Raw genomic sequence first — 9,517 nt, 5'->3', positions numbered from 1 at the left:
AACAACAACACCAACAACAACAACATCACCAACAACACAACCACTGACACCAACAACAACACCAACAACAACACAACTACTGACACCAACAACACCAGCAACACAACAACAACAACAACAACAACGACAACACAACCACTGACACCAACAACAACACCAACAACAACACAACTACTGACACCAACAACACCAGCAACACAACAACAACAACAACATCAACAACAACACAACCACTGACACCAACAACAACACCAACAACAACACAACCACTGACACCAACAACAACACCAACAACAACACAACTACTGACAACAACAACACCAGCAACACAACAACAACAATCTGCCACACACAATACCTCAACAAGCAGTTGTGACTGATGTTGCTTAGTCAGAAGACAACCTAAATAGCTTTAAGAACGAATCCTCTATTCAAATGAGCTCTCCCTCCCTCCCTCCCTCTGAAATATACACTCCCTCCCTCCCTCTGAAATATACACTCCCTCCCTTTCCTCCAGCCCTCCCTCTCTCCCTCCCTCCCTGTATCATCAATAATTCCAAACTCTCTGTCACACACTCCTTTTCATCACCAAGCACAGCATGAAGAGTGTAAAAATAAAATGTAATCCTTGTCGTGGGATTTAAATCCTATGGTCTACATCAGTGTCATTAAGGCCACCTGTGGCCACCTGTGGCCACCTGTGGCCACCTGTACACCGCCACAAAAATTTGATTTTCAGTGTATGTACTGGGTGGTATATACATCTTAGTATATATACGCTGAGATATACAACTCTCAACATATATACAATGGGAAATATACACCTGTCAACCTTTCATATACAATGAGAAATACAAACCTCTCAGCATATATACAATGAGAAATACATTTTCTCAAAACACACACACACACACACACACACACACACACACACACACACACACACACACACACACACACACACACACACACACACACACACACACCTGGTCCAGCAAATGGCTTCTCGAATTTAATCCTGCCAAATGCAAAGTCATGAAGATAGGGGAAGGGCACAGAAGACCACAGACAGAGTATAGGCTAGGTGGCCAAAGACTGCAAACCTCACTCAAGGAGAAAGATCTTGGGGTGAGTACAACACCGAGCATGTCTCCGGAAGCACACATCAATCAGATAACTGCTGCAGCATATGGGCGCCTGGCAAACCTGAGAACAGCATTCCGATACCTTAGTAAGGAATCATTCAAGACACTGTACACCGTGTATGTCAGGCCCATACTGGAGTATGCAGCACCTGTTTGGAACCCGCACTTGATAAAGCACGTCAAGAAACTAGAGAAAGTACAAAGGTTTGCGACAAGGTTAGTTCCAGAGCTAAGGGGAATGTCCTATGAAGAAAGATTAAGGGAAAACGGCCTGACGACACTGGAGGACAGGAGGGTCAGGGGAGACATGATAACGACATATAAAATACTGCGTGGAATAGACAAGGTGGACAAAGACAGGATGTTCCAGGGAGGGGACACAGAAACAAGAGGCCACAATTGGAAGTTGAAGACACAAATGAGTCAGAGAGATAGTAGGAAGTATTTCTTCAGTCATAGAGTTGTAAGGCAGTGGAATAGCCTAGAAAATGACGTAGTGGAGGCAGGAACCATACACAGTTTTAAGACGAGGTTTGATAAAGCTCATGGAGCGGGGAGAGAGAGGGCCCAGTAGCAACCGGTGAAGAGGCGGGGCCAGGAGCTAAGACTCGACCCCTGCAACCACAAATAGGTGAGTACACACACACACACACACACACACACACACACACACACATATATATATATATCTATATATATATATATATATATATATATATATATATATATATATATATATATATATATATATTTATACGTATATATATATATAGATATAGATATAGATAGATAGATATATACACACAATGAGAAATATACTCCTTTCAACATATCTACGATGAGAAATATACACCTTTCAGCGTATACACACATACACACCTCGCAGTATACACACATACACACCTCGCAGTATACACACATACACACCTCGCAGTATACACACATACACACCTCGCAGTATACACACATACACACCTCGCAGTATACACACATACACACCTCGCAGTATACACACATACACACCTCGCAGTATACACACATCCAAGTAATCCCACCCCATTTGAGGGAACAAGTATTACCACTGTCACCAGTTTTTCCCGGGAAAAGTCTGCCATCTAGCGGGGAAAAGTGGCGTGAATATTGGCGCGCAATTTATGGATTCTCTGATGGAAAGTGAAGGCTGACCGCGGGTGTCGTAACTTGAACTGACGGCCATGTCACCTTATTGAACTTTATACTCAATTCCCTAATGCGAAGAGCGACCTGGGCTGTCATAAAAGCGTGCCTGCCAGTTTTATGTCGAGAGGGGGTTTTGGATTTACAGTTGAATGTCGCGGGAGGATTGTGACAGGGGTATCCGATTACGTTTCTTGTGAGACCTATTAAGAGGAGAGCGCTTTCGATCCTCTTATAAAGGGGGATCGGTGGCCTGGGTGGGGAGGATTTGAGTGATGCATTTTTGTTTCACATGCGTGTAAGGTCACTCCAGGTTCACCAACGGGAAATTTTTTGAGGAATTACGAGTGAATTGGATGATAAAATTTACCACAGTAGTAGCGAGTAATGGATGATATGGCGTGACTTGTACACCTGAGTTGTAGCACATACACACACACATATATATATATACATATATATATATATATATATATATATATATATATATATATATATATATATATATATATATATATATATAGATATATATATATATATATATATTTACAAGCTACCAACTGAGACAATCATCTATAACTCAATTGCCAAAGCAGTTCTTGTCACTGTTCTTCAGTAAATCGCCTCCACATTGAACCGTGGCTGCCGCTCTCCCTACCACAATATTAACGTGTCCCAAATATTCTGAAATACTTCGGTATTCTCTACGAATTTCAATGTTGTTGTTGTTTTTATTATTATTATTATTATTATTATTATTATTATTATTATTATTATTATTATTACTATTGTTGTTGTAATTGTGGACATTATCATCATTAAGAAGTAATTTATAGTTTCGTGGTGACTTAACTCATCCTTCAATTAATGTGTGATAAGTTGACCCAGTAAGTATGTATGTGCACTCGCTTAATTGTACTCACCTAATTGTGGCTGCAGGGGTCGATTCACAGCTCCTGGCCCTGCCTCTTCGCTGGTCGCTACTAGGTCTACTCTTTCCCTGCTCCATAAGCTTAATCATACCTTTTCTTAAAGCTGTGTATGAGTCCTGCCTTCTACATGACTCTCCAGAGTGTTCTACTTCCTGACAACTCTGTGACTGTAGAAATACTTCCCAACATCTACGTTTAGATATTTGACAAATGAGCATTTACTTGGTCAATGAGAGTGTCTTGTCAATATGCTCAACATTATGGTCACCTGTATGTCTTCGTTCATGAGTGAGGTCAGCAGCACCTGCTTACAGTCTCTGTTCCGTTTCCGGTCTTGTGGTTCCTTACCCAATTCTCGTTACCTTGTCTGACCAATCCTACAGTCTGTCCAGGTCTATTTTGTAGTGTTTCCTTGTTCTCGTTTTCGCTTATTTTCATTTTTTTTTTTTGCATCATCAGCAAACAGCATATGATTCCTGGTAGGACATTTACATAAGCCAGACACAGTACTGGTTCTAACACTGATCCTTGAGGTACCTCGCTTGTTACACTCCCCCATTCGGACAGTCACTCATTGCTTGCTTTCCCCAAGGTACTCCATGATTCACTAGAGTACATTCCCTGTTACTCCTGCCTGCTTATCCAGTTTTTTGCCCCAGTTTCTCGTATGGTACAATGTCAAAAGCCTTTTATCAGTCCAGTAATATGCAGTCCACCCTTCCCACTCTCGCTCCTGGCTCATTTCTACCACCAGGGAAAGATCAGACGTTTCTCAACATGACTTGTTAGAAGAGGTCAAAGAAATGACTTGTAAGATGCGACGTAAACATCCCAAGAAAACGGGAGAGCCACGGGAGACATGATCACAACGTACACGATACTCGGAGGACTCGATAAGGCGGACAGACACAGACTGAGTGAAGGACAGCTGGGAGATATCTCTCAAGCTCTTTTAGAGAAAACGTTTTGCTATGTTTAGAGCTTTACCATGATAAAGCTCTAGACAGGGCTAAATGTAAATTAGATAAAGCTCTACAAAGAAAGAAACATTGCTAGAAGAAGCTCTACGCAGAGTTAGACGTGATTTAATTAAGCTCTACACAGAATTATACGTGACTTGATAAAGCTCAGCAAGATTGAAACATGACAAAAATGCTCTACACAGAGTGAAGCATGACTTGATAAAGCTCTACACAGATTTAGATACGACTTGACAAAGCTATAGAGTGAGATATAAAGCTATACACAGAGTTGAACGTGGCGATAAAGCTCCACAAAGAGCGAGACATGGGTTGACATTGCTTTTCAGAGTGAAACATGATTTGATAAAGCTCTATAAAGAATGAAACATAACTTGATAAAGCTTTACACAAAGTGAAACATGATAAAGCTTTACACAGAGTGAAACATGACTTGATAAAGCTCTATAAAGAATGAAACATGACTTAATAAAGCTCTGTAAAGAATGAAACATGACTTGATAATGCTCTACACAGAGTGAAACATTTGATAAAGCTTTACAGAGAATGAAACATGATAAAGCTCTACACAGACTGCATGCTTGGTCCGTCTTGTTGACGTTTTATAGGGCCACTGACACCTTACGCCGTATCGAGCCCTTGACACCTTCCTGCTACAAGGCAGGAGAGTCTTCGTGTAACTTTACGCTGCTGAACAGACATAAGGACGTCATTAATCTCTCCTTACCACCTTAACATGCACTCTCAGAGGCCAAGAGCACTCCCCAAGCACTCTAGTCAACACTATAGCTGCTTCCTGCCTCTCTGAGGCGCCTTAGTCTTTAAGTGATTTGTAAACAATGCGAAACAGAGGAAGGCTGAGATGCGCCGTGAGAGGCGGTGATTGGTGGATTGTAGTCACGTGACTTCTCTCTTGTCAGAAAACAAAAGAGCATCACACAGAGGCTAAAACTATAGATTTTAATATGGGATTTATCTGTAGAACCTATGATAAAACAATGGAAGAAATACGGAATTTTTGAAGGCATGCATAAATTTTAATATAGATTAAATTATAGACTAGAGACACAAGCCAATTAATCTCAGTTAAGAAAAAGATGAACTGATAATTATACATTCCGCCCTATTTAGATGGTTAATGTATATATACTGAAAGATATACACCTCTCGGTCTATATACACTGAAATATACACCTATCGATGTATATACACTGAAAGATAATCCCTATCGATGTATATACAACCTCTTCTGCCTTGAAGGAGGTCGTTAGCAAATAGCAATACTCCAGCCTGGAGAGAACAGGTGACTTGAAGAGTATCATCACTGGCTCAGCATCTCTTGTACTGAAGGTTCTAGTTATCCAGTTTAGGATTTTCCTCCCAATAATAATAGCAACATTGCTGTGATTCTTGGATGTGAGATCTTCTGACATCATCACTCCCAGGTCTTGCACATGGAACTTTCGACCTACTGAATGAATCGAATTTGTTTTCTCATTCCTTTCACTGTCTCTGTTTCTTCCATTTTTGCAGTCTTCTCTTTCTCTTTTTTCTTCCACTGTGATGTTCAACGAGGCCAACTGAAAGTTGACCTCGTTGAACATCACGTTGTTGTCTGAGTCTCAGTGGCTGTGTCTGACGGACATCACTCTCACAGACGTTCTGGTGACATCAACAAAGGATATTATGGTGCTATGGTTTACTATAGGTCCTTGACTGTGTTGTATACCGGAATATAAAACAAGAGTGGGGAGAGTACTGTGCCTTGAAGAACACAGCTTTTGTTAGGTGACAGGACATATGTACAACAAATGGGACAGTAAAGCTCCTGGAGAGCGAAACGTTGCTACAATAAAATGCAACAATAGTTACACTTGTGCCGTTCTACCTAACATATTGGTGGTAATTCTACCAACATTATTAGCAACACAACTTCTCACTGTGTCAGTCTTCTTCTTCACTGTCTACTACTGTTCTCTGGCTTCTGTTTGTTGAGAAGTTACATAATACATCTACCCACTTCTCGGAGCTCATCAAGGGTATATCAAAGGCATAACATACAACATATGTCAGGGTCATCTTAGAGTACACATCACCAGTGTGGAACCCACATTTGATCAAGTATGTTAAGAAACTGGAGAGAATGAACGTAGCTGACCCTGACGACATTTGAGGATACAAGAGGCAGGGAAGGCATGACAGCGACGTTAAAGATACTCGGAAAAAGGGGGAAACGAGAGGCTGGTCAGGAGGTGGAAAAATCTGGGCAAAGTACTGGAGGCAGACTGAATACATAGTTTCAAGAATAGGTTCGATAAGACCCAGGAAGGGAAGAAAAAGTGAACACACACACAGACACATACAGACACACAGACACACAGACACACACACACACACACACACACACACGCACACACACACACAGACACACACACAGACACACACACACACACACACACACACACACACACACACACACACACACACACACACACACACACACACACACATACACGCACACACACACACACACACACACACGCACACACACACACACACATACACACACACACACATACACACACACATACACACACACACACACACACACACACGCACCCACACACACACACACACAAACACACACACACACACACACACACACACACACACACACATACACACACACAAACACACACACACACACACACACACACACACACACACACACACACACACACACACACACACACACACACACATACACACACACGCATACTCACACACAGAGGTTTGTTCCCAAGGGAAACAGAAATAATGGGAAGAACAGAACGAGTCCTTGGTTCACCCAAAGGTGTAGGGAGGCAAAAACTAGGTGTACTAGAGAATGGAAAAGGTACAGAAGACAAAGAACTCAGGAAAATAAAGAGATTAGCCGAAGAGCCAGAAACGAATATGCACAGATAAGAAGGGAGGCTCAGAGACAATATGAAAATGACATATAATCAAAAGTAAAGACTGACCCGAAGCTGTTGTACAGCCACATCAGGAGGAAAACAACAGTCAAGGACCAGGTAATCAGACTGAGGAAGGGTGATGGGGAATTCACAAGAAACGACCGAGAGGTATGTCGGGAGCTCAACACAAGATTTAAAGAGGTATTTACTGTGGAAACCAGTAGGACTCCAGGAAATCAGAACAGGGGGGCGCACCAGCAAGTGCTGGATGAGGTACATATAACCAAGAAGGAGGTGAGGAAGCTGCTATGAGAACTTGACACCTCAAAGGCTGTGGGACCAGACAACATCTCTCCATGGGTCCTTGAAGAGGGAGCAGAGATATTATGTGAGCCATTAACAAAGATCTTCAACACATCATTTGAAACTGGGCAACTCCCTGAGGTATGGAAAATGGCAAATGTAGTCCCAATTTTTAAAAAGAGAGACAGACATGAGGCACTAAACTACAGACCTGTATCACTAACGTGTATAGTATGCAAGGTCATAGAGAAGATCATCAGGAGGAGAGTGGTGGAGCACCTGGAAAGAAACAAGTGTATAATTGACAACCAGCACGGTTTCAGGGAAGGAAAATCCTGTGTCACAAACCTATTAGAGTTTTATGACAAGGTGACAGAAGTAAGACAAGAGAGAGAGGGGTGGATCGACTGCATATTTTTGGACTGCAAGAAGGCCTTCGACACAGTTCCTCATAAGAGGTTACTGCAAAAGCTAGAGGATCAGGCACACATAACAGGAAAGGCGCTGCAATGGATCAGAGAATACCTGACAGGGAGGCAACAACGAGTCATGGTAGGCGACGAGGTGTCAGAGTGGGCGCCTGTGACAAGCGGGGTTCCACAGGGGTCAGTCCTAGGGCCTGTGCTGTTTTTGGTATATGTGAACGACATAACGGAAGGGATAGACTCAGAAGTGTCCTTGTTTGCAGATGATGCGAAGTTAATGAGAAGAATCAAATCGGATGAGGATCAGGCAGAACTACAAAGAGACCTGGACAGGCTACAAGCCTGGTCCAGCAACTGGCTCCTTGAATTTAACCCTGCCAAATGCTAAGTCATGAAGACTGGGGAAGGGCAAAGAAGACCGCAGACACAATATAGTTTAGATGGCCAAAGACTGCAAACCTCACTCAAGGAAAAAGATCTGGGGGTGAGTATAACACCGAGCATATCTCCTGAGGCGCACATCAATCAGATAACTGCTGCAGCATACGGGCGCCTGGCAAACCTACGGATAGCGTTCCGATACCTCAGTAAGGATTCGTTTAAGACTCTGTATACCATTTACGTCAGGCCCATACTGGAGTATGCAGCACCAGTTTGGAACCCACACCTAGTCAAGCACGTCAAGAAATTAGAGAAAGTGCAAAGGTTTGCAACAAGACTAGTCCCAGAGCTACGGGGATTGTCCTACGAAGAAAGGTTGAGGGAAATCGGCCTGACGGCACTGGAGGACAGGAGGGTCAGGGGAGACATGATAACGACATATAAAATACTGCGCGGAATAGACAAGGTGGACAAAGACGGGATGTTCCAGAGAAGGGACACAGACACAAGAGGTCACAATTGGAAGTTGAAGACTCAGATGAATCAAAGGGATGTTAGGAAGTATTTCTTCAGTCATAGAGTAGTCAGGCCGTGGAATAGCCTAGAAAGTGACGTAGTGGAGGCGGGAACCATACATAGTTTTAAGGCGAGGTATGATAGAGCTCATGGGGCAGGGAGAGAGAGGACCTAGTAGCAATCAGCGAAGAGGAGGGGCCAGGAGCTGTGACTCGATCCCTGCAACCACAAATAGGTGAGTACACACACACACACACACACACACACACACACACACACACACACACACACACACACACACACACACACACACACACACACACACACACAAGCAAGACGGTCATCTCTTCGCTATAAAAACATCTTCTGTTAAATCTTAACCACTTACCTTCATCTCTCCATAACATCTATCACCGCCCCAGGGGGAGGATGGGGTTGCCTAGAGGGAGGGGGTGGAAGACATCCCCCTTCCACCATACTTACCATGTCAACCCTGCAGGAGTCGAGTCACAGCTCCTGACACTGTTTCTTAACCTGGCACAAGAGGAAGAAGAGAGAGAGAGTATGAATGGAGACTGAGGGAGAAAAGGGAATCAAGAACAAAGAGGAGAAAAGGGACGGTAAGAAGGGGAAATAAAGAAGGTAAGGAATGGATTTAAATCACTGGATATATCATCAGTGAGATGCTACACTGTGGGAACA

Source organism: Cherax quadricarinatus, chromosome 11, assembly GCF_038502225.1.
Source record: "Cherax quadricarinatus isolate ZL_2023a chromosome 11, ASM3850222v1, whole genome shotgun sequence".
NCBI classification, from domain to species: Eukaryota; Metazoa; Arthropoda; class Malacostraca; order Decapoda; family Parastacidae; genus Cherax; species Cherax quadricarinatus.
This window is presented reverse-complemented; position numbering follows the sequence as displayed.